We start from the raw sequence: 26,259 nt of genomic DNA, 5'->3' as shown, positions 1-26,259 counted from the left end.
TGTAACCAGCAGTGATTACTTAGAATTATTTGGAGTGAGCGGCGGATGTTGATATGAGAACAGTTATACCGAATGGTGTCATAGTATCTGTGTTCTAGTTGCGTGGTGATGTAAGGAGAGAGTAAGCGTGTTGGTGAGATATGATGGGTTACATGCCCTTCCAGACACTTCTAAATTCACAGAGGCTATTCGCAGGGAGGCTATTGGGTATGCTTCTAAAATTCACAGAGGCTATTGGGTACACTTCTGTATTCAACTTTTCATAGAGAGGCTATTGGGCATACTTAATTCAGAGCGGCTGTTGGGCACAATTCGAAATTCAGAGGCTATTGGGCACACTTCTAAATTCAGCTTCTAAATGCACACTTCTAGAATCAGAGAGGCTGTTGGGCGCACTTCTGAGTTCCGTTTCCACATAGAAGCTAGTTGGCACACTTCTAAATTCACAGAGCAGCTAGTGGGCACACTTCTAGATGCAACTTTCATCGAGAGGCTATTGGGCACACTTCTAGAATTAGCTTTCACAGGGAGGCTATTGGGCACAGTTCTAGATGTAGCTTTCACAGAGGCTGTGATGTGAATAGGTCATACATTATCACCAACAAGGTGATGTAACATGGAACATTTCACACCCGGATCAGTTTCCCCACACACCCTGGAAGTTATTTAGCTAGTTTGTCCATCTGGGTCACCAAGGCCCTTGCGACAAGGCGTTGTGGGCCATTTCAAATGGCGGCAGAGGTAGATGCTGTTGTCTGGTAGTGCCGGATTGGCTAGGACTGTAGCTGTGGGTGCATTGTCATCAGGGGCTGACATTTTCTGCATACCATTTGTAGATGGAGCAGGGAGACGTGTGGGAAATTATGGGTGCCTTGAGGATTAACATTTATCAACGAGGTGCCAAAATCACTGCACCATTGTAGGGTGGCGAGGGAAGAATGCTGAGGAATCGCTCACCACTCAGTGTCGAGCATTTGTAGCTAAAATGAGCTTCCCAAAGCTGGTGGGCCGCATCGCAGACTGTTGCATACTCAACAGCAAAGGTTTGCGGCAGGCAGCAGAGCAGATGTACGATGTTAAGGGTGAACCACTTAGTTGCCAGTTATGTTGTCATGCCTCATTGAGTCAGGACCACAGACCCTACAAAAATAAAGAAAAAAGTATGCTTAGCCGCTCAAGGATTCCTACTCAAGCGGAGGGGCTGAGTCTTTTAGTTGACTAGCAGCAGCATTGGATTCCATCTGTTGGTGAGGCATTTGTGCATGTATGTGGCTTAAACAGTAGCAGAGTGCTTAGTACAACCAAGTGGAATTTAACTCCCTTCCCATATTTTCCCCTGACCCTTCCAGACAAATCATCCTATCGACGGGCCTTGTCGCACCCTGTTTTGGTCATTGATTGTTTGTGCTTGCAGTACTTAACTGTGAACTGGATTCTGCTAGTGAAATTCCTACTTGAGTGTCAGTAGCTTTTAGTTTTGCTTTGACTTTGTGCCCGGGCTTCCCAGATGGTTGTATGTCTTTGATTTGCTTAACTCATTATCAGATTTTGATAGTGTAATTCCGAGTTTCTCAGTGAAACTGTCGATCGCTCCCTCTCTCCCCTCCAAAACCTCATAACCAGAACCTCCAACCAAACAAAACCATTGGCCAGACATCCTGCATAATCATGTACCTTTTTCATGCGGCCCCCACACCCCCTTTCCTTCCAAGTTGTTTTCCCCTGCATGCAAAGTGACTGCTACTGGCACTGCATGCCCCTCCTTCATCCTTACCAACATTGATGATAGCTGATGCCATTGCTGTCACCCAAACCCTGACTATCTCAGCAGTATACCTTGTAACTACACCCCTGTTGAGTTCCAAACACTCCTCCTTGCTTGCTGGCACGCCCATTTCGCCAAGCAATGTCCCCAAATCCATACTTCTTTCACTCCACCCTTCCTTTGTGAGCATCTATGAAGGGAAACAAAAACAGTGACCCACTCCCCTCTCCCCCACCCCGCCCTCACACCACATCATTAATGACTTCCCCTGGGCACCAGAACTCCTGCCCCTTCACAGCTTTCTAATATACCCCTTATCTATCACACTTCTACCATCCTAACTTCTTTATCTGCTGCTCCCCATCCCAAATCCCCTCCCATCTGATGCTACCCCTGTTCCAAAGAAATGTGTCCCAAAGCTAGCCACCCACTACCCCTTTAAGGCCGCATACAATGCACCCCAAGAACTTGACTTGCCGTCACCCCAATCCTCTTCGACAAACCCAACTTCAACTTCCTGAAGCCCCAAAAAGACACCACGTGAAACATGCCTTGAACATCACCACCTCCCAGGGTGACCAACCATTGTCCACCCACATCTGTGCCCCAAATGTGCCCCTTCCCAGGACACTTGGAAAGCATCCTTGGGTCCATTCTTCCCACTCTGCCCACCACCCTAACACTACTTGCCCCAAACAAAAGAAAACCCGACCAACTTGCCAGCACGATTTGCCCCGACCCTCGATCTTGGCTATATTCCCTCACATCAACCCTTCTTTTTCATTCCTCCTCTGACCCCCTTACAACCTTGCTCTCCCTACATACCTGTTTTGCCATGCTTTCTGCCCCTCCTAAATGAGATGCTTCAAATAGAATTTCACACACTCTCCTGCCCAAAGCCAACTCAGACTTCCGCCACTAACACCACAAGGCATTTGCTATCTCTTCCCTACCCAAAGCGCACCTCTTCCTAAATACAATATTTTTCAGCCGGCACCACCAGTACAAATGCCAGTAGTATCCATGAAAGCATCTGCTTCCTTGCCAACTGCCCCTAATTTATCTTCGCAGCCCCCAATATCAACATTGAATGAAGCTCACCTTCATAACCGCCAACTCTGTAAGCCACCAGTCACTGCTCACAAAGATGGGAACAATCTACAGCCTATCCAGGACCCCCTTATTCTCCACTGTTCCATGCACAACTACTCCCCAATACAAGCACTTCAGCTCACAACCTCTTGTCACTTAGGTCTGCACAAGTTTCCATATCCACATGAAGACACAACAAATACTCTGCTAAACCCTTCCAGAGACAAAATCACACCTTTGATGTTCCCTCTCACTGCCTCAACCCTCTTGCCCTATGACGCTGAAATTGTGGCCCAAGGCATCCGCTGTGTTTCAAGCGACAAATCCGACAGTGGAATCTGCTTACCAGCGAAGTTCATCTGCTCTACCACCATTAAAATAAAGTTGTGTTCAAAACAACTGCTGACAACTGCCTCATCCTTGCTACAGAGGCCAACTGGGCAAACCACAACGTGTAGCCCTCACCTCCAACTCCTTGGGCCTGCTCTGCACCAGTCTTATGGGACAAACACCCTTGCCCATTGCCCAAAGTGCTCCACCAACCCAGCCAATGAGAACCCCAAATGGCAGCTCTTGATACATAAATACATCCTCCCCAAAATCTCATACAGGCGTACCCGCCACTGCCGAAAAATGACATTGATGCCCCATGTTGGACAGTGGACCCCACCCCCTCCCTCCCTTAGCCACGTCCCTGCCCGATGCCAGCAGGCACCTGATAGAGCCCAATTCTCCACCCTGAAGATGCTGACCCCCCCGGTCAGGACAGATTTTTCTCCACCTACCCACCTCCAACCTTCTCGCACTCATAATTCCCAACATTCCAATGGATCACTGCTGTGTGACCATTCCCTCAACCCATCTCGTAATGCTCTAACCGTTGGCTGCACGTCCTCCAATGACTGGGTGCTGTCGCTTGCGCCAGCTGGACTCGTGTCCAAGTTGAAGGCATTACCTATATTCAATTTGACGCCACGCTCTGCTCTGAATCTTTCTCCCTGCAACTGCATGCCCGTAATTAATGGCACCTCTAGCATTGAGCAGTCACTGTACTCTCAATCACCCAGCAACACCATTTCCTCTACATTGGACCCCCTTCTAGACCTCCCCTTTTGTGTAGATCATGTTCCCATCTCCAAATCCCCCCTCTCTACTCTCCATGTGTCCCCTGCCTCAGATAGCAACCGGAGTCTTGTTTCTCCATCTCTGCCAAAGACTCCCTCCTTTGTACCACATATCCTTGTTCCTTGAACACCCCTACTGTATCCTGTCCTACAGCTCCCTCCGCCACTAACGTGTCCCTCTAAAGTACCCCTCTCCACCATCTTCACCACCTCGTCAACCCAGCCTTTTTCCCCCTTTCATATCCATCCCCTTCGATGTCCCCCTTTGTCCCCCTTTGCTCCCCTGTCACCTCATTACTTGGCTAGTCTCACTTCCTCTTGGCAACTTCCACAAAACAAGCCGCTGTCCCTTTTACCCCCAAACTGCCACTCGTCCACCGCTTGCTCCCCACTTGGCACTACAAAGGCCATCCTCCCTGCTCCGGCATTGATCTCTCTGTACCATCCCCAACAGGCTCCATCAGTGGGAAAACCCTTTCCCCTCCCCCAGAAGTCATCCTTGCCACCATCAACACCCCTTGTAACCTTTAGTACCACTCTCTGCCTCATACTCCTTAGCTTTCCACCAGGGCCTTACCTTCACCATACCGCCATGGACCGACCCTCCTCCACCCCCATTTTCCTGCATCTGCCACAATTCCCTCATCCACAATGCACCACTTCCCAGTCCTCCAGCCTAAGTGTCCCCTTGTTCCCCTTCTAGCACCAACCCCTGCGTGGGTTTGATGCCACTTCTTGGCCACCATGTCAGTGGTCTCTACTATTTCTCCTTCAATATTCAGCACGTCGTCCTCATTGGCCAATCATAACTGCGCCCTTCCTCCCAATCCAGCACCGTCCCATCTATCCTTTAATCCGCCCTTGCTTTGTACTGTTCCATGTTGCCCATTCTGCCTAGTCTGGGTTGCCCAGATCTTCCTATGGAGTGCGGTCTACCCCCTCCCTCCTGGCTGCCATTTACCCCCCTTTCTGTCACTCTGGCGCTGACCTTCTCCCCCTCCACTGCTCTGCTGGCGACCTCGGGGAAGCCATACCAGCTCTTTCCCTGCCTCTGCATATGCTGGCTGATGGCATCCCGCCCTCTTCCCCCACCTTTCTCCACACTCGCGCCTTTCTGTCCCCTCTCCGTGGCTCTCCCCCTATAGGCTGGGGTGCCCAAACACCTTGCCTTCCTCACAACCCACCCCTTACCACAGCACCCTTGACCTTCTTTCCCTTCCCCAAACATACTAACCTGCCCTAACCCGCACCCTGCCCCCATTCTTGACCTAGGCTACTTACTCACTCCTGTGCCCCCCTTTTTTCACTTTTACCCGTACTGCCCTCCCAGTAATTTCCCCCAGCTAAGGTGTCTACGTTGTTACTCACCTTTTTAATCCTGTGCTCTTTGTGCACTTTTATTTTAAATGAATTCAACCCGTTTTTCTTTTCTGTAATGGGGCCCTCCTTCCCCACCCCCTACTCTCACATACATATACTTTTATATGTGTATGCAGTTGGTTGAATTTTACCAAAAGTCCACTTGCAAAGTGCAAACAAATAAATAGCTGGTAAAGAAAACAGGTTTTATGCCTGGTAACTCTACCCCATTTCACCGTTATTTCACTCTTGCTCATCTGCCCCCATGCATGGGTTGCAAGCTACCACCGCAGGAAAAACCTGTCCGCAGCTGCCCTTCTCTGTGGTGTGCCCCCCCCCTCACCACCCTTGCTTCCGCCCATGATATCCACCACCACCTCTGACAACCACCCTGCTAAATAGGTTCAAGGCCTCTCAGAGGGGCAGGTAGGCTGTTCCATAGGTCCTCAGTCTTGAACCCGACCTCCAAGTTCCGGAAACTCCTCGAGACATTCCTCTTCTCTTCCTTTCTCTCTCCCTTGCTAACCTCATTCCTCCTCTCTCCTGATTACCTCCATCGTTCTCATCCCCAACCTGTTCAGTCAGCTGACTGGTCACCTGGTGCACTTTCAGAGCTGCACAGGTCCCCCGTCAGTCCTGCCCTTGCCTCTGCACTCCTTGCAGTACTGCACTCAGAATATGTTCCAGGAGAGTGGCACCCACTCTGCACTTAATCCTGGCCCCTGCTGGACTGGACGCTCTTGTCCTTACCCCCAAACCCCCCCAGCACTTCTGTTTGCACATGTGCACAACCATGAATGTACTAGGCTTAGCATGTCTGTCATGTCCTCCTCTATCACCCATCCCTAGCTGGCTGTGCCTGTATGCATAGGTGCATTGTTGACTAAGCTTTTGTCTTGCATGCCACTTTTCCTCCCCTATGCTATTTATTGCTGTTGGATCATTCAGAATCGTCGGGGCATAAGAATGACGACAATATCCCCTTGGTCCCTTCCTTCCTTGAAGCACTTTAGCGCTTTACAAATAAATAATTGCATATCTACAGGGTCCCCTGCATCTCTGCTGCGCCCCTAGCCACACAGCTGTTTGCCCTAGACACTCCCCCTGCCCACCCTTAACCGAACAATTGACTTCCCAGTGCTTGCTCCAACCACCACCACTGTTGCTGCACCGCACACTCTCCACGCTGCCCCATGTACACAGGCCACTATGCCCCTGTTATGCTGCTGACCCGATCCCCTTGGTGAGACTCAGACCAACACCGCTGGCTGTGTTTCTTCTCCCTTCTTCTTTTCTTGGGTTGGTGGGTTCTTGGGAAAAGGAACATGATCTGCGTACGCAGATTACTTGTGGTGCTCTGTACGGAGCATCCATGTTTGTGCTGTTTGCTGCCCAGGCAGCCCATTATATTCTGTTTAGAATGGCCCTAGGAACTGCAAGTGTGTGGGGGCTGCTTTCCCTGCCCCCGGCCGGCTGGCACCCACAGGAGTTAGTACCTCATGGTGACCTTTGTAGGTCACAAGCTCTTATTGCCTGCCTCAGATCTCTCCTGTGGTTGCGGCACATGCTAATGTGCTTTCGCGCCTTGCTAGCGTCCTCATCCTGCCAGTCTCTTTGTAGCTGAGGGGAGGGGGATGACTGTCTGCAGTATGTGTTCTGCCCATACCCCTGTGCCATCCTTGCCCCCAGGATACTTGTCCGCGCTTTCGAGCTGTGGGGTGCCCCCTCAGCAGCGCTGCCTATAACCAGGGAGCCAAGATGTTGGCGTCTGTTACCCATATTGTTTCCCCAATGATCACTGACACCTTGTAAGTGTTGGCAATAAAAAGCTGTCTTATATTGTGTAATGTACAATAATAAAACTATCATACCTAATATACACTTTTGGGCACAAGGTCCAGGGTAGTGCCCCCTGGCCTGTGCCACCACACCTGGATGGGTTACTGGACATCCAGGTTCCCCTCAAAAGTTGCTAATCTACCTCTACCAGCGACCAAACTGCCAAATCTAAATGGGACTTGCCCATTCCTTTGACCAGTAACTGCCCCTTGTCAGGGTTTTGTCATCACATGGTCAATTTTCCCCCCTTTATCGCTCTAGCTCTTTGGTATGACTACAGCTTTGTATGGTCTTAACCCCTATATGCAGAGCTCTTTTTCACCTGCTCTGTCTCTTCTCTTCTATTGACATCCTGTTTAAAATTGACTATCCCATGTCTCCCCAATGCCATGGTAAATGTTGCACTAAACGTTTCTGATTCATAAGGTTCTGGGCACCCTCTATCCAGCGAAACATTTTAGTAGCTCCCCTTCTGATCAAAAACGGGGTCCTCCTATCCTTCAGCAGGCCCTTTAAGTTTCCTTTACCCTTTCCCTGCGCCTGTTATGCATGCGCTGCGAGTTGGGCCTGCCCCAAATTGATTTTTAATGTTTCTATGTGCGATAGCCCTGTACCTTCTGCTAATTTTGGTAGTGCTGTTTTCAGCCATCTACGTACTGCAAATGGTGCGATTTGCCAATGTCTCCTTGGCGAGCCCCCATTGTACGGAGCTTTTGCTTCAGTAGTGCCGTTTTCAGCCACTTGTTACATTGCGCTGGGTTGTGCTTGCCAGAGTCGTATCAGCTAGCCCCCTGTTAAAATACACCCCGTTTTCAGGGTCATGATACTTGTAGCCCCTTGACCCCGGCCGTCTGGGTTTGGCCTGTTACCATATCTATTACTTAAAGCCTTCTGTCGATATTTGGCGGTGTCTTGCTGACTTCTGCTGAGCCCTATTTGAGTACATTTCTAGATACTGTTATCTGACTTATCGTCCATGAGGGGTCTTTTTACTCTTTTCCTGCTTGTACGGTAGTTATCTGGGTAGTTATCCCTAAATTATTTGTATATTCATAGGTCTGTTATGTGCCTAAATACCCATGCATGGTTTCTGAGCGTAGATTGCGGAGTCGCACCTATGTTATGCCGCATCATTTAGCATTTATAGGCCAATGTGTTAGCTCTGGTCGGTCTCCCCTCCCCACACCAAAGTGCATTGGTTCTGGGGTGTTTTCGTACCCTAAAAGCTTCCGTGTGCCATCTTGGGTGCCTTGCTTATGCCTGCCATTGTTGGGACAGATCCCCGCCCCACTCTGCTGTGACCAGCTTTTACTTGGAGTTGCGGGTTTGTTTGGCATACCCATTCTCACCTTTTTTTTTTTTACCAGTTCTCGAAAAGAACATGGTGCACTCCACTGTTGTGCCTTTGTGCAATGTTCCCAGTGAAAGTTGCTTGTAATTGCAACCCCTTTTCTGTTTTCGTCGTCATACATCATTGTCTGTGTGGCCCTTTTTAAATTTGGCGTACTCTTTTTAAAGCATTTCTTCACTCAAGCTTTCCCAACATGTTAGCTATATGCTGTTTCCTTGTGTTTATGGGCTAGTTAACTTGCCATGCTAATGGTAATAACCTTTTTTAAGCACATCTCTATCGCTGCTTGATGCGACTCCCCCGTTTGCAGTGAAAAAACAGAGCGGCAGGTTTTGCTGGGGACCCTATCCAGTGTCTGACATTCTGAGCTGCTATCGTTGCTACTGGCTGCCTATTTTCCCCTTGCTGTGCTGCCGATTCTGCTCCCTTTCTTCCACTTACCTTTATCTGTATTGGGTCCCTGCATAACCACCCTCATTTTTCCTGTTTTGGCAAACCCCTTGCTTTGTGTGCGGTGTGACTGCCTCCCCTTGAGTTGCTTCTTTACATGGCTGTGTTGTGCACACATTTTATATTTTTGTCATCTGGGATAAGTTTGCCCTTAAATATAATAATTCACATTTTATCTGGTGCTATGAAACTTCCAGTATCCGTGTGCTGCTCATTATTAAAAACCCACTGTGCGATCTGCTCATATATTGGCCTTGGAAGGATGAAAACCTGAGTCTTGCCGGGCTCCGGACCTGTCTCTCGCTGCATTAATCGGCCAGATTCTGGTGCTATCCCCTGTACCTGTTATGCCATCTATTGGACTCTCTTAAATCTCCCTGGGTCAGTTTGCCACTCCCTTACGGTGTTCCGTGTGGGGTACTGGTGACCTGCTTCTCTTCCAACCTTCCCCCGCCCCCAGTGGCTCCCCTAACCCGTATTTTTGCCCTGGGCTAAACATACCTTTTGTGGGGACTTTCTAGTGCCCCCGTCCGGCCAGCGCAGATGGCCAAACGGCACCTTATTGTGCCCTTTGCTGGCCATTTGCACTTTTCCTGCTTCTCTTGTGCCTACGGAGCAGTGTTTGCAAATATGCTTTAGCACCCTGCTGTGGAGAAAACGTTTTGTCCTGCGCCCACCTGGACTTGTACCCGTAGATAGTGGGATGTAAAGAAAACGCTGTGTTTTTTGGTGGGCTTTTGCCCCTTTTATAATTGGATACTCACCCTCTTGGCCCGCTACCTCCTTCTGACTGCTGGATGTTGCGCTGGTTTCCATGCTCCCTTCCGGATTGCTGCCGCGTTGTTTGGTGCCTCTGCTGTTGCACCTATGGAACTCTGTGCACCTGCCTAATACTTTTTCTGCTCTTACGGAGTGCTGTGTGAACTGGGTCCCCTTCTATTGGGTTCTCCTTAAATGTAAACACTGTGCAGTGTTCTAAACCCTGTTTTCAGGGCTCTTTTCCTTGTTCTGCATGCGCAGAATCATTTTTGCTGGGTTCCGTTCGGAGTGCTGTGTGAAACTGAAGGCCCCTCTCCCTTTATTTGCTCTCCATTGTCTTGTCTGTCTTAGTGATTTTTGTTCCCCTATTAGTCCAGGAAACCAACACGTGTTTGTTCACTTGCGGCTGTTGTAGTTTTCTGCCATGGTCTTTGGTCGAACCGTTTGTTCACCATCGTTGCAGCCCACTTCTTGTACCACCTTCAACGTGTCAATGCAGGAGTATAACTGGCTGGTTGGGATTAGCTGTGAGTTTGCAGCTCCTGGTAACCAACAACCTCCTGATACTTTTGCTGCGTCAAACTGGAGATTGCTTCTTCTGGGTTCTCCCTTTATTATCCTACCCTTTCCTGGATGGCTTTCTCTGCGATTATATTTATATATTTGTGGCCCCTTCTTGGTTCTGGAAAACTCTTCGCCAAGTGTTGAATTTCTGGCTGCGGATGTTGTAGCTGATTTACTGCTATGGTTGCTGTCCCCTTGTTGCCTCGTCCTCAAAGCGTGTCATGCAGGAATATGCCGTAAGCTCCCTGCTCCTGTTAAACTACAGCCTTGGTATGCATTGTTGGTCTGGTGTTTTCTGTTGCTTGTCACTGTTTACCTTGCTATGCCTTCGACTCTTGCCCTGCGTGCGTACTGCTGAGGCTGCAATACCTATTCCATTGCTACAGTTTTATTTCTGATGTTTAGTACCCCATAGTGTACTGTGTTGTGGCATGCTTTGTCTTCCGACACTGAAGGTTGATGGTATTTTGTTTATCTTTTCTATTGGTTGATTTCTTAATAAAACATAACCGGCATGGTATAGTAATGATGTCCCTCTTTTCTGTCTATATGGCATTTTTATAACCCAGTGCTATCGGCAATAAAATTAGTTGGGGAAAAAGACTGTCATTTCCGAAGTCCAAACCGACACTCTAAGCCCACCATCTCTACGCACTTAGTATTTTTTAAACGTGTCTAGTGTTCATCGCCTTTCGATTTTTTCCCAAATGGGGAATATTGTTGTTTGCCAAAATCCCTAGCTTTGGCTAGATGGCCTTTTTTTTAGGGTAGCCTTGTGTTGTGCCCTTGCAGCCTTTCTCTCGTCCAGTCTGTCCTAGGCTCTTGTAACCATTTTTCTGAAGTGTGGCGACGGCTCCTCGCCCCCACCCCCGTGTTTAAACGTAAACTCTAAAATCTGCATTGCCCTGGAGTCCCAGAAAGAAATGAAAATACCTTTTGTAAAACAACCTTGTTTTTTGCAGGGCTGGTGATGCTGTGATCAGCTGGTGTAATTAAGGTTTCTGGTCTTGCACCATTCATTCGACTTTAAATTCTTATTATAATTGGTTATTTATAATGTGCGTCAAACCGGAGAAAAGTCCCTGTTGCTCCGCATCGTCTTGCTTCCCAGGCAAGCGTGAGCCCTCCTCAGATCAACTGTATAACCCGTGTATCCGTCCATTTTGGACCCCTTACATAGCAATAGCTCATTCCTCCTTTTCCCCCCCAGAAAAGCGTGACATGAGCCTTGCTTAGTTTTTTGGCATAAAAAGGCCGCAGATTTATTTTCCACGAAATCATAAAACATACTGCACACATTAGTGGAAATACTTTGGTTGGAAGATGCGGCGACCGCTCCATGTCCAAAACCTGCTTCCCCCTTGTTTTCCAAAAGTCCATCATAGGCCCAACTCTCCCAACCCTTTGCGCCTGAGCCTCGCCTGCCCCTGCAGGTATCCGTGGGTGGGGAGAGTGCCGTTTCCTTGGGGGAAGCTGAGCCCTTGTTGTTCCCCCCAGACGCCCCTGCCGTTTTAGGTTCCCAAGGGGCGCTGGTCTGGAAAGGGCGAAGACCCTTCCCGCTTTCTCCTGGCTCATCCAGAGTCTGTCTCTTGTGTTTGGTTGCCCAAACACCGCCACACCGCCTGCCGTCCTGCGACGTCGACGATCAGGCCTCCTGCTTGTCCTTATTTGTAGGGTGGGTGGGTGGAAAAACGAAGTCCTCGGTGGCAGGCGGGCATCCCACGCCAAGTCTGGATGATGCCTGCAGTGGGAACCCGCCTGCTTTAAAGGGGGATAACTCCGCCCCTTTCCATTGTCCCCCTTCCGCGGGCTTTTTCTCCCCGTTTGCCGCGCTCTTCTCATTTCCGCGGGCTTTCCCCGCTTTTGCCGCGCTCAGCCTTTCCTCCCCTCCTTTGAGGAGGGGGAGGGAGATTTAGGAGGAGGACACCGCCCGGGTTATCAGGGTGCCTCCTCCATTTTCGGATTTCTTCGTCGACGCCTGGCATTTCTTCCTTATTGGGGACGCACAACTGGTCACGGACAGATGCTCGTGTTAAGTGGATACCGTGTGGGTTCCGCATACCAGTTGATTGCTATGAGCTGCTTCTGCATTCCACTCACAATTATGCCGTTAGCTTGAACTTGCCGCTTTGCAAACCAGATGAGATTTTCCCTGTTCGCTAGTGAGTAAAATATACTTTTTAAAAACTTCACCCCAAACTGTGGGCTGGAGACTGGGCGCTGTGGCTATGTAGCCACCGTAAAACCCCACTGATCTATCTCACGGGTCACTCCATCGCTGATTTTCCTCTGACATGCATGCGCCAGTTAAATCAAGTCTCGTACCTTCTTTTTAAACCCATGAGGCCAACCTTGCCTCGTGTGCTAGCATGTGTAACATGGATTGTCAGCTGCTGTAGAAATATCAAATTGCAACTGACGTTTAGAGTTCAGCTCTCTCGCGAGCTGATTTTTCTTGTGGCTTGTAGCCCAGTACAGCAAAAACCCTGTATTCTTTTGCTAATGTTTAAAATAAGCACCACCCATGTGGGTTTTTGTATCTGTGCTGTTAACGTTAATGTTTTGTGTCTCCTGGATTACATCAAGCTTCGATTTCATTCGCCTTAAAGCAGAACAACGCCTGCAGTTTACAAGCATTTGCCGGGCAATGCTCGCCAGCTCATTCATTTCTCCCTGCTGCCAGGCTCGTAACTGTCTGCCGGATTCCATGCTTTTCTACGCTCGGCGGAGGTCGCACCACTTTTCCTTCTCAAATTCAACTGGCTCCTTCCTGCTTCTAGCCAGCTCACCCATTTCCCGGGGCATATTAAAGGAATGGTTCGGTCAAATTTTTTATTGTCCCTACGTGTCGGCCATGTGTTCAAGCCTAAGTAGCTCGATTTTAGAAACATTTCCTATGGACCTTACCCGAGTTGTCGTCCATTAAACGCACGCGAAAACAGGCACCAGGGCGCTGCCATTTTGTGATAATCCTATCACTTGCCCCATCGCCCTGGCTGACCTGCTTTTGCGGCACTAAATCATATCCCCCGCCTCTGAGCCTGTCATCAGCAGACGCGTACCGCCCATTTCACAACACCAAAACACGTCTCGTGTCAACAATCGCTGCGCTTCAGCTAATGACGTGTCGCCATGGAAATGGCAAGACTCCTCTTTCCTCAATAAGTATAAACAGACCGTTTCACAACACACAGCATCATATTTTCGATTCCATTCCTGTTACTTTGAGTATTCTGTGACTCGTTTCTGTGCTCTGGTCAGCTACCTTTGCCGCTTGTAGCCCGTGTGAACACCTGTACCATCGCTATAAATTATTTTAGTTTGTTTACCACACAATGGCTACAATAATGCCCTACATGTATGTCATGATCACTGCTTCCAAGGAGCCAGGACCAGCCCAACGTCCTTGGAAGCAGGCCCCTAATCCTAGGCACCAGCCGGTCCCCACAGGGACCTTTTGGACCTTGTCCTGGCGCCGGTGCCACCAGGCTCATCAGAATAATCGGTCCCGGCACTGGAAGCGCCGGGCTCATAATGTGTGCAGATGTTTGGGTGGACTTACCTGCAGCAGACCATGCTGCTTACTTACCAGCCACTTAGAAGTCCTCTGTAAACAGGAACTACTTTCTTACCTGGGTGGGGCAGCTCCATTCCCTGGATTCAGCATGAGGAAAGCTTCTGGAACCGGAACTCTTTTCTTACCTAGGCGGGGACGTGGAGGAAGACGCCTCATCACTCCAAGGCTATTTAAACCACACCCGATGGATGAAACGTGCTTCGCGTTATTCTGCATCTGCAGCAGAACGCTCACCGAGCCTGTTCCAGCCTTTCTTCCTCAATCTGCAAGAATCATACTCACCATTCCTGTATCCAGTCGACAGCAGCATCTGCAGAGACAAACAGCAGGTTAGCAAGGCAGTCTTAATTTGCAGTGCTTACTCACCTGATCCATCGGCTGCGGTCATTTCGGCACGCTGTACTTTCGCCTGTGAAGACAAAGGTATTGTCATTACTTACCGGCACTCCGTGAACTCTGGAATTCTTCACGCTCCATCGCCACCTGTGGAGATCAAAGCATCGTATTTACTTACGGGCCTTCCGCGGACTCTGGCGCTGCAAACAAGCTTCTGAAAGACAAGAGACATTAGACCGGTATTTACTTACGCCCATCGCGCTCTTCACAATAGAACGCCTGCAAATACTCCGGTGCCTCTTCAGCACGAACTACGCTGCAAGGGAAAAAAACAGCCAGAGTGCTTGCATTTACTCACGCATTTCCAGGCGCTTTATGTCATCTTCCTCAGGAGTCCTGCAAGCAAAAAGGGAGAAAAGCATCACACGAAGTCCTGTTCAATGTTAACGTGCCTTGCACCTAAAGACTCTAAAGACTAAAAAGGTGTCTGGAAACTCACCGCTCATGCTATTAACGACGGTAAAGGTCCTGAGTCCAAGAGGCCAATGTTTCACCAGTGAAGGAACTGGCAACAGCGCCCTGCATCAGACGCAGATTGAGAGTCCGGCATTCACCTATCTAAGGTGAGCACGTTGACCTGGGGGCTCTACGGAGAAGCTTGGGAGAGAGAGGAAGAGAGACATTGAACGACCCAGACCATTAACCCCTATATTCTTTCATCTGCAGAAACCTCACCCACACAGTGCGAAGAGGTTCGACCCCGGAAGCCCATCGAGTCCTGCACATCACCTTTCGAGTCACAGACACCTTCCTGCCACGACCTGCGCCTCCGTGGTAATCAGGTGAGCGTTACAGAACGCGAAGCCCACCGCAAAACTTCTACCCAGGCGCAATGGAAACCTCAGACACTGATCACTTAGCCCAGTTGCTCGGAGAATTAAGAGCAGAAGTACATGCAGCTCGTCAGGAAACAAGCTCTCTAAGAAGAGAACTAATACTTTCCAAGGAGCGAACAGAGGACCTCGCTAGGCAATTGCTACAAACGCAGGCCGGACAGACATCTCTGCCCGCTCCAGGAGGAAGCTATCCTTCCGCACCATCTGTAAATCCAGTGCAAATCAATCTACCTGGTAATGTGCCCTTGGCTCCGCCCGAACGTTTTTCTGGTGACCCAAAGAAATATGCAGTGTTCATCAACCAGTGCCGCTTACATTTCTTATGTCGACCAGCTGCTTTCCCAACAGATCAGACCAAAGTGGCTTTCGTGCTTTCTTATCTCAGTGGCAGCGCCGCAGATTGGTCGATTCCTTTAGTCACCCAGGATGATCCGGTTCTGCATGATTTCCAGGCCTTCCAGTCCAGTATGGAGAAACTGTTTGCAAGACATGCACAAGGGCAGGCCTTGGACCATAAACTTCTTTCATTACGACAGGGTAATCAAGACCTCTTGACCTATATAGCCTCATTCAACAGACTCATAGTGGAAACTCAATGGCCCGAGGACAAGAGAATAACGCTTTTCTACAGAGGCCTGCGTGGAGAGCTCAAGGATCTGTTAGCTCAAGTTGTGAACCCTCCACAAGAATGTTCAGACTATATTGATTCTGTCGTCCAATTGGACCACAGATTACAGAACAGGAAGGCTGATCGTTCCAAATTTGATACCCGAGTGTTTTCTAAACCACAAACTTCTACTAAGGGAGCTGACACTATGGAACCCATGCAAATAGGGGGGATGAAAGGTCCTTTAAGCCAAAAGGAGCGGGAAAGAAGAAGACCGCTGCAATTATGCCTCTATTGCGGGAACTCAGCTGGTTTCACTGGACAGTCTCGAAGAAAGTGCCCTAAGAAGGCTGTAGGAGCCGCAGACACCAGTGCCACAAGTTCTAAGCAGGGAAACGACCTAGCCCGGCAAGTGTAGAGGTCCTCTTGCCGAGCGTTAAGATCTGTCCCGTGACCTCTCATTTCGTGGTGCCCATGGTCCTCATTAGTCCAGCACGTCCGGATCGTTTGCATGCAATTGAAGCTTACATCGACAGCGGAGCAATCGGCAATTATGTGGACCGTGAAATGGCATCAAGGATGAATCTACCCCTTGTCCCTAAGGCAGTAAAGGACGTCATTACTACAGTGGATGGCACAGAGATAGCCTCCGGACCAGTAACGCACGCCACCCAAGAAGTGACGCTAGTGAGCCAAGATGGACACCGGGAGAAAATTGTGTTCGATGTGATCAAGGCCCCTCAGTTCCAGATCATTCTGGGAATCCCTTGGTTAGAGAAACACAATCCTCAGATCGACTGGCGAGCAAAGACGGTTCAGTTTCCAGAATGTTTTACCACTTGTTATCCTCGGCCTAAAGTTTTAGTGGCGGCAATTTCTTCTGAGGTTCCTACTTTACCTCCCGACTACCAGGAATTCCAAGATGTCTTTCGGAAGGATCAAGCAAACACCCTGCCTCCTCATAGGTCTTACGACTGTCAAATAGACCTAATACCCGGAACAACTCCTCCTTGCAGTAGGATTTATGCCCTCACCGAGCCAGAGAATCTTCACCTCAGGCAATATCTGGACCAATACTTAGCTAACGGGTTTATCCGTCCTTCTAAGTCTCCAGCTTCCTTGGCTTTGTTCTTCGTTCCGAAAAAGGAAGGAGACCTTAGGACTTGTATAGATTACCGCGCCCTGAATCAGATCACCGTTAAAAACAGATACCCGTTACCTTTGATCCCTGAACTCCTGGACCAAGTCAAAGAAGCATGTATATATACAAAATTGGATCTCGGAGGAGCCTACCACTTGGTACGAATAAAAGAAGGTGATGAATGGAAGACGGCCTTCCGCACCAAGTATGGGCTATTTGAATATCAAGTGATGCCCTTCGGACTTTGTAACGCTCCTGCCGCTTTCCAGTATTTTATGAACGATGTCCTTAGAGAACTCATAGATGTGTGTGTTGTTGTCTACATTAATGACATCCTTGTCTATTCATCATCTGAAGAGGAACATCAGAAACACGTTAAAAAGGTTCTCGGGAGACTGTCAACATAACCTTTTTGCCAAGCTTGAAAAATGCGTTTTCAACGTAACTGAAGTTGAGTTCCTGGGATTCATATTGTCACCTAATGGGGTTCATATGGATTCAAAGAAGGTCGATGCAATCATCAAGTGGCCATCACCAACCTCGGTAAAAGGAGTTCAAAGCATGTTGGGATTCGCTAACTTTTACCGCAGATTCATTCCTGAATTTTCCCGGATAGTCCAGCCCATCACCGCTCTGTTAAAAAAGAACAAACGTTTTGAATGGTCTACTGAAGCAGAACAAGCTTTTCGGGACTTAAAAGCTAGATTCATTTCTGCACCTGTACTGAAACATCCTCGCCCAGAACTCCCCTACATTGTGGAAACAGATGCTTCCGGTCTTGCTATGGGGGCAGTTTTATCACAAAGAGATCCGGTCACACACCAATTACATCCTGTAGCCTTTTGGTCCCGCAAATTCTCGGCTCCCGAGATCAACTATTCCATTACAGACAAGGAACTTTTAGCTATCAGATCGGCCTTTAAAGCCTGGCGACATTATCTTTTGGGAGCCAGACACACAGTCACCGTAATGACTGATCACCGCAATCTACAATATCTGAAGACGGCCAAAGCTCAGTCTTCCAGACAGCTTCGCTGGGCTCTGTTTCTGGCTGAGTTTGACTTTATAATTACTTATCGACCCAGCAGTAAAAACGGAAAAGCAGATGCCCTCTCTCGGATGGGAGTAGATGAATATTTGACCAATCCAGAACCAATACCCATAATCCCAGAACAAAGGATTTTGGGGTTAGTCCACACTCAATCCTTTGAAGACATCAAGACGGCAGTCAAGTCACTCCTAACTCCGGCCGATTTGCAGGACTGGCAATTAAAGGGAAAGGAATTCTCAGTGGATCAAGACCTACCATATTTCCAAGGACGATTGTACTTGCCCTGTGAGAAAATACAAAAACAAGTAATCTCCGGTTATCACGACTCTCTGATGGAGGGTCACCCTGGCATTACTAAAACCATGGAAAAGATCAAGAGACATTTCTGGTGGCCATCATGGAAGAAGGATATTAGAGACTTTGTAATCTCCTGCGGTGTGTGTGCCCAGAATAAAAGTCAGAAGGAGAAACCAGCCGGCCTTTTACACCCTCTGGATATTCCTCCCTGTCCATGGCATACCCTGTCCATGGATTTCATCACGGACTTACCTTCATGCTCAGGGTATAATACCATTTTAGTAGTCGTGGATCTATTCTCCAAGATGGCTCATTTCATTCCCCTGAAGGGCCTACCTTCGGCTTCGGTATTGGCCCGAGAATTCTTAGAAAACATCATTCGGTTACACGGTTTTCCCTCGGTTTTAATCTCCGATAGGGGAAGTCAATTCATCTCCCATTTTTGGTGAAGTTGCTGTCTAACCCAAATTGATGTAAGACTTTCAACCAGTCACCATCCCCAAACTGACTGACAAACCGAGAGGACAAATCAGACTCTAGAGCAATATCTGCGTTGCATGCTCCAACAAACTGAAAACCCTTGGAAGGATATCCTGTGGATCGCTGAATACGCTTACAACAATTCAACTCATTCTGGAACCGGGAAGACTCCCTTCTTCCTATTATACGGACATCATCCTAGAACCTCTAATTTGGATCCTCCCCAAGAATTCGAAACACCAGCTGTGGATCATTTACACTCTGAGATTACCCGTGCTTTTAAGGAAGCCACTGCCCATCTGCAAAGAGCTAAAGCTCAAGTCAAAAAAGGAGCAGATCGACATCGTAAAGAGGCCCCTCACTATGCAGTAGACCAGGTCTGGTTATCCACTAAGCACCTGCCTCTAAAAGGATCCCGCACCTTCAACCCGAGATACCTTGGACCCTACACCATCTCTACCATAATTAATCCGGTGGCGGTCAAATTGGAATTACCTACGCATATGAAAATACATCCAGTATTCCATGTCTCCTTATTAAAACCAGTACAACCAGAAACTCGATTGACTGAACTCCCAGAACCTGTTTTGGTAAACGGAGAACTCGAATTCGAAGTAAAGAACATCCTAGACTCCAAAATCTCCAAATCTAAATTATACTATCTGGTTGATTGGAAAGGATACGGTCCCCAGGAAAGGTCTTGGGAACCCTCAGAATATGTCCACGCTCCTCGTCTGGTCAAGAGATTCCATCTGAATCACCCCGACAAGCCAAAACCCCCGGAGAAGACACGCTTAGGAGGGACCTTGAGGGGGGGTACTGTCATGATCACTGCTTCCAAGGAGCCAGGACCAGCCCAACGTCCTTGGAAGCAGGCCCCTAACCCTAATCCTAGGCACCAGCCGGTCCCCACAGGGACCTTTTGGACTTCGTCCTGGCGCCGGTGGCACCAGGCTCATCAGAATAATCGGTCCCGGCACTGGAAGCGCCGGGCTCATAATATGTGTGCAGATGTTTGGGTGGACTTACCTGCAGCAGACCATGCTGCTTACTTACCAGCCACTTAGAAGTCCTCTGTAAACAGGAACTACTTTCTTACCTGGGTGGGGCAGCTCCATTCCCTGGATTCAGCATGAGGAAAGCTTCTGGAACCGGAACTCTTTTCTTACCTAGGCGGGGCCGTGGAGGAAGACGCCTCATCACTCCAAGGCTATTTAAACCACACCCGATGGATGAAACGTGCTTCGCGTTATTCTGCATCTGCAGCAGAACGCTCACCGAGTCTGTTCCAGCCTTTCTTCCTCAATCTGCAAGAATCATACTCAACATTCCTGTATCCAGTCGACAGCAGCATCTGCAGAGACAAACAGCAGGTTAGCAAGGCAGTCTTAATTCGCAGTGCTTACTCACCTGATCCATCGGCTGCGGTCATTTCAGCACGCTGTACTTTCGCCTGTGAAGACAAAGGTATTGTCATTACTTACCGGCACTCCGTGAACTCTGGAATTCTTCACGCTCCATCGCCACCTGTGGAGATCAAAGCATCGTATTTACTTACGGGCCTTCCGCGGACTCTGGCGCTGCAAACAAGCTTCTGAAAGACAAAAGAGACATTAGACAGGTATTTACTTACGCCCATCGCGCTCTTCACAATAGAACGCCTGCAAATACTCCGGTGCCTCTTCAGCACGAACTACGCTGCAAGGGAAAAAAACAGCCAGAGCGCTTGCATTTACTCACGCATTTCCAGGCGCTTTATTTCATCTTCCTCAGGAGTCCTGCAAGCAAAAAGGGAGAAAAGCATCACACGAAGTCCTGTTCAATGTTAACGTGCCTTGCACCTAAAGACTCTAAAGACTAAAAAGGTGTCTGGAAACTCACCGCTCGTGCTATTAACGACGGTAAAGGTCCTCTGAGTCCAAGAGGCCAATGTTTCACCAGTGAAGGAACTGGCAACAGCGCCCTGCATCAGACGCAGATGGAGAGTCCGGCATTCACCTATCTAAGGTGAGCACGTTGACCTGGGGGCTCTACGGAGAAGCTTGGGAGAGAGAGGAAGAGAGACATTAAACGACCCAGACCATTAACCCCTATATTCTTTCATCTGCAGAAACCTCACCCACACAGTGCGAAGAGGTTCGACCCCGGAAGCCCATCGAGTCCTGCACATCACCTTTCGAGTCAGACACCTTCCTGCCACGACCTGCGCCTCCGTGGGAATCAGGTGAGCGTTACAATGTATGAGCCCGAGTATACCGAGGAGGAACTACTGGAAAGGGAAACGCGCGAAAACTATGGTGCTTCGGATGGCAGTTGGCAGGAAAAATCAACGGATGAAGACACTGGACCTAGTCGCATGGACGGTGTTTCCACCTGGTTCAAATGCAATTGGTGCGAGCTAATGCCAACCGAGGAGGAGAACTGCTGCTGCTGTGAAAACTCTGGATGCGTGGCCTACCTTTCGGAAGGCGAGCCACGACCGCAATGCATCACCGAGCTGCCAAACTTCAGGGCAGCCTGCCTCACACGGTCCGTGTTGAGGATAATGATGGTGCTTATGCACGAACTTCGCAACTGTTCGTCCTCGTAATCCGAGTAACGAGTAAGTATAATCTGCTTGTGATGCCACTATTTCATGGTCTCCTATATCCAAAATTACATCTACATATCATTGTAACGCATGAGTCGTTCAATAGTGTGCAGTGTCTGGATGGCATTTGTCCGAGCAGAATGCCATTAGTTACAAGAATTGTCATTGACAACAAACGTTTAATCAACTTACCTTGGTAATTTAAAAACGTACCTTTTATCATTATTTTTCACAGGTGGTACCGGCTGGTGGCCTATCGTTCCTTTACATGGTGGCTTCACAGGAGGCTTGGACAGCGCGTTCGAAGAGTAATACCTGCCTGTGCCGTTCGTGCCATAAGAGAAACTTTCCCGAGTGACAGCGGTCAGTACAGGGGATTTTCCCTCGCTGTGCTGCAACCTGACCTGTACAATGTGTAAAGTTTTGTATTTTTGTGCCATGAAAAAAAGAAACAAAATGAAACGCCACATATTTTAACAACGGCTGTTTCGATTTTTTTTTTTTTTTAAATGAATCAAGTGTGTCTCCATTCAGCAGTCTTCCTGTGCCTTATCTGCACGCCCCAGGCCCTTCCATCCCACCCCCCTCTATCAAAGGCGGTTCGCGCCAGTGGATGCATGTTGCCATGGGGGGCTGTCAGGAGCGCGAACGGCCAAGGTGCCAAACAGCATGTACACTTCAAAAGGTATCCCACGCCAAGGGCCCATCGCTCACATGGCCTCCTCAGACTGTGTCAGGCCAGGACCACCACCCCCCCCCCCCCCCCCCATGCTGGCCGGGCCCTGTGAAAACCACATACCACGACATACACACGTCATTCAAAAACACACCCCTGTTTGTAATACTTTACAAACCACTTGATATGTCTCATGAGAACATCTTTGTGCTTTGCAAGTCAACTCCTGAACGTGCTACCTGAGCACCACTGAGATCTATGCTAAACTGCTTGTCGTTGTGCTATCCGTGGACTTCTGTGACCGCTTCGAGCAAACTCATCAGTGTGCTACCTGTGGCCATTTACCTGTTCTCCTGCAACATACTGCTCGGCTTGGTGAATCCAACTGTTTGTTGGTCAAGGTAAGGCCATGTGTCATATTTCGCTGATTTTTAAATTTCTATCTATTTTTGCGAGTAGAGTACTCAATAGTGCTATGTTCATTGATATTGATTTGAGTTTCCATTGTTATGCTATCAATAGATTTATTTTCATCTGTGTCAATTGTCATCGAATTGCATCCTTCGGGGGTCCAGTCTATAATGTAAGCATGTTTCCTTCTCGTGCAAGACAGAACATCCAAGGGACGAGTCACATGTTCAGAGTTTAGTCACATCATTTATGCATTTCTGCAATTTATGCAAATGCTAAGCCGCACATGATGAACTGGTATAGTTCCTGTGACCAAAACAAACCTTGCATTGAACATTGTATGGTTCATTTACTTTTGGATCACATTTTTATTCATCAAGATTGTATATTGTAATGTCGATATTTACTTTTCAGAATTTTCAACAATGCCTGCCTGTTCGATTAGCGGTGGCCTTTCGAAGACCCATGCTAAATCTGAAGGCACTACAATGCATGGATTCCCGAAAACTGTTGATCGAATAAGAGAATGGGTCAGACATTGCGGATATCCACTGGATGAGCTGGAAAGTAGAGTCCAACAAGTCTTAGAGGACAAGAGGGGTGATCGATACTGCATCTGCAGCCGGCACTTTTCCTCCAACATGTACACAACATCTTGGGTAACAAAGAAGAATAAATGGCGAAACGAAAATTGCTCACAAACGCTATTCCCACTCTATTCGTCCACATTCCACCACTGGTGAGTCAAGTGTCCGGATTTAGCTTTAGGCCTTGCGGTTGTGTAGGTAGACGAATGGATTCATTGATATTTTAGGTGTTGTGTCCCTTGTAATACTTTCGACATTGATATGAGTGTATAGCTTTTTGAATAATGACATTTATCAATATATTCTTTTTCGATTTCATAACCCACAAACGAAATCTATATATGGGCACAGGGAACTGTGCTATATTGCACATTTTCAATAGCATTACTCTCGTATTCTGTCTCCTTACATGGCAATTTTTAATATTGGCATTTCATTATCAATCAATAATTTACCTTTACAACTGCTTGACTATCCCTTGAATCTGAAGCAAGAACATTCTACATCCGTGACGTGCTCGCAGTTATCAACCACTTCTAGCGCGTATCAGGTAATCTTACTTGGCTATTCCGCTACAGACTTGTTTTATGCATGTCAAGTAATATTTTTATTGTATCATGTAATTATTTTACTGAATGTTTGTTTAGTGCTTTCCAATTGATATACACCTTATCGTCCACTGGTGTTTGTTTTCAGTTATGATTAGTGTTATCCATAGTAATGCAAGTACTGTCTTTCAGGGAGATGCTGAAGCGTCCACCACATTGACAACATCCCTAGATGTTCTTCAGCAGCACGAGGTATGGATACTGACAGCTCCATCGAAACTAGATCATCATAGCTGTAATACTTTTCGTTTGATTGTTCTACACAATGTTTCATTCGTGATTAGCCATTGATATGTACCTGTGCGGTCGAGCCCAAGTGTCTTATGTTTTCAATATTGTAATCCTTACTAATGCAAGTACTATCTTTCAGGCAGTTGATGGAGCGTCAACCCTTGCACTTGATGCGGAGCCTGACATTCAAGTAATTCCAGGGGAAGTGGAAGCGGGACCTTGCGTATACGAATCGGCGCAACAGCTTTCGGAAGTGCGCACTACATTTACAACATCCCTACATATTCTTCGGCAGCACGAGGTATGGATACTGACCGCTCCATCGAGCGTCATCATATAACGTGATTCCATTTGCTATACTTTCTTCCCTATTAATGCGAGTACTGCATTTCAGGGAGACGACAGCTTCCACTACAATAACATCCCATTTAGATGATGCAGATGTAAATAAATCGGAGAAATAAATCGATGAAATCTGATCATATTTACATATTCCGTGATTCTTTTAGACAATGCATAATCTGTGGTTATCTCTTTATATGTACCTGTGCCGTCGACCCCAAGTGTTATGTTTCCAATATTGAAAACCATGCTAATGCAAGTACTGTGTTTCAGGGAGTTGCTGATGCCTCCTTTCCAATACATCCATTCATGGCAGTCCATGCGTAGCCAAAGGAATGGATACTGACAGTTCCATCGAACTAGATCATCAGAGCTTGAATACCTGTGGTTTGATTGTTCTACAGAATGTTTAATTTGTGTTCAGCTATTGAAATGTACTTGTGTGTTCGTCCACATGTGTTTTATGTTTTCAATATTTTGATACATAGTAATGAAAGTACTATGTTTCAGGGAGTCGATGGAGCGTCATTCCGTGCTGTCTATGCGGATCCAGAAAATAGTCGTTGCTGCGCAAGAGGAAGGGAAGACATGCAGAAACGAATCGGAGCCAACAGCGTGCAGATGTTGAAGTTCGAGTCAAAGTTGCAAAGAAAAGAAACAAAAATAAGGTTAGTTACAAACGGTTCATAAGTTTAGGAATTGTTTTGTGTTGGACTATTTTTTTCCTGTCAATTGTACTATACTTTATATTGTGTTTTTAAAATGAACATCCCTTTTCCAATCTGTCCTCGTTACCTGTGGGTGAACGAACTATACATACACAGACAGTGAAGCAAATGAGATGTTGCTTGCCTTGCCAGACCATTTACACTATGGAGGAACTATTAATTCAGATGCAGCGTGTTGAGACTCGGGATGCTCATGTCCAATGGCCAGAACATGAATTGAATGTGTCCGGAGAATCCAGTAAAGTTGTATTGGACCATTGCTACAGTTCGACTGCACCACCAAAAGAAGACGATACTGAATGTATTGAAGATAGCTCTGAAGTAGTCGCAGATCAATTCACACAATCTACACCCGCCAAAAAAATGGCACCCCAAAAGCTGTCAACAATGTTGTGTTCTCCCATCAATGCTGAAGTAACAGATGTTGAAATGACAGAGAATGAACCAGCAGCAGCAGCACCCAACGACGCATCAGAACTTGATATCAGCGATATTTCTTTCGAATTTCTTTGTCCTCGGCACAGTCCGAAACAACTTTCACGCCGGATGACAGTCTAATGAAAGAGGGCAAATACATAGTATTCGACAGTTGTTTGATGGATATTATAAGTATGCTGAAATGTGGGCATTCAGTTGGAGGGGAAGTATGTGGGGAGCCATTGCTTCATGTGACTCGTCAAAAACAAGGCAGTTACGTCAAAATACATGCCGCCTGTAGATTTAATCATGCGTTCTCATGGTCTGCACAACCGATGCTGGGGAAGCTGCCAGCAGGCAATCTACTGTGTGCAGCTGCCTCACATTTTGGTGGGTCCAATTTTAGAAAGTGAGTCTTTCAGTTTGTGGGACTCCATTTCTAAAACGCAGTACTACAAATACCAACATGATGATCTGATTCCGGCCATTAGTGATGCTTGGAAAATTGAACAATTCTCTTTAGCAAGTACATTCGAAGGGAAACGATTCAGGCTAGCTGGCGATGGACAGTGCGACAGCCCTGGATTTTCTGCCAAGTACTGCACCTACCACTTTCAGGACATGGATAGTAAGAAAATTGTTAGTTCGGTGGTCGTGCAGGTGTCCCAATGTAAATCCTCAGTGGCCATGGAGAAACTAGGATTTATAAAATCATTGCAATATCTACAATCAAGGGAATGCACATCGACCTCATAGCCACGGACACACGTTTCAATTGCCAAGACAATGAGAGAGCAGTTCCCACATATTAAACATCAATTTGACGTATGGCATCTTGCTAAATCAATCAATAAGAAAATCTCGGCTGGAGGGGGGAAAAAAAAGGTTTCGAAAGTATTTCAGTGGTCCCAGTCTATCAGCAACCATCTTTGGTGGCGCTCCAAAACTTGTGAAGGGTCAGTGGAAATCCTACTTGAAAAA

General features: G+C 47.6%; 1 protein-coding gene and 1 long non-coding RNA gene across 3 annotated transcripts in view; both read left to right on the top strand.

Annotated features, from left to right (window-relative positions):
- The window catches only part of ADA2 (adenosine deaminase 2), a 470,094-nt gene that overhangs the window by 324,027 nt on the left and 119,808 nt on the right, over nucleotides 1–26,259 (top strand). The gene's annotated exons all lie outside the window — the stretch shown is intronic.
- LOC138513635 (uncharacterized) lies at nucleotides 23,442–24,024 on the top strand. Its single transcript, XR_011281786.1, has 3 exons — nucleotides 23,442–23,502; nucleotides 23,693–23,752; nucleotides 23,931–24,024. It is a non-coding gene; the product is annotated as an uncharacterized lncRNA (long non-coding RNA).

This window comes from Ambystoma mexicanum, chromosome 12 (genome assembly GCF_040938575.1).
Source record: "Ambystoma mexicanum isolate Mex_15411 chromosome 12, UKY_AmexF1_1, whole genome shotgun sequence".
NCBI lineage: Eukaryota > Metazoa > Chordata > Amphibia > Caudata > Ambystomatidae > Ambystoma > Ambystoma mexicanum.
This window is presented reverse-complemented; position numbering and strand designations above follow the sequence as displayed.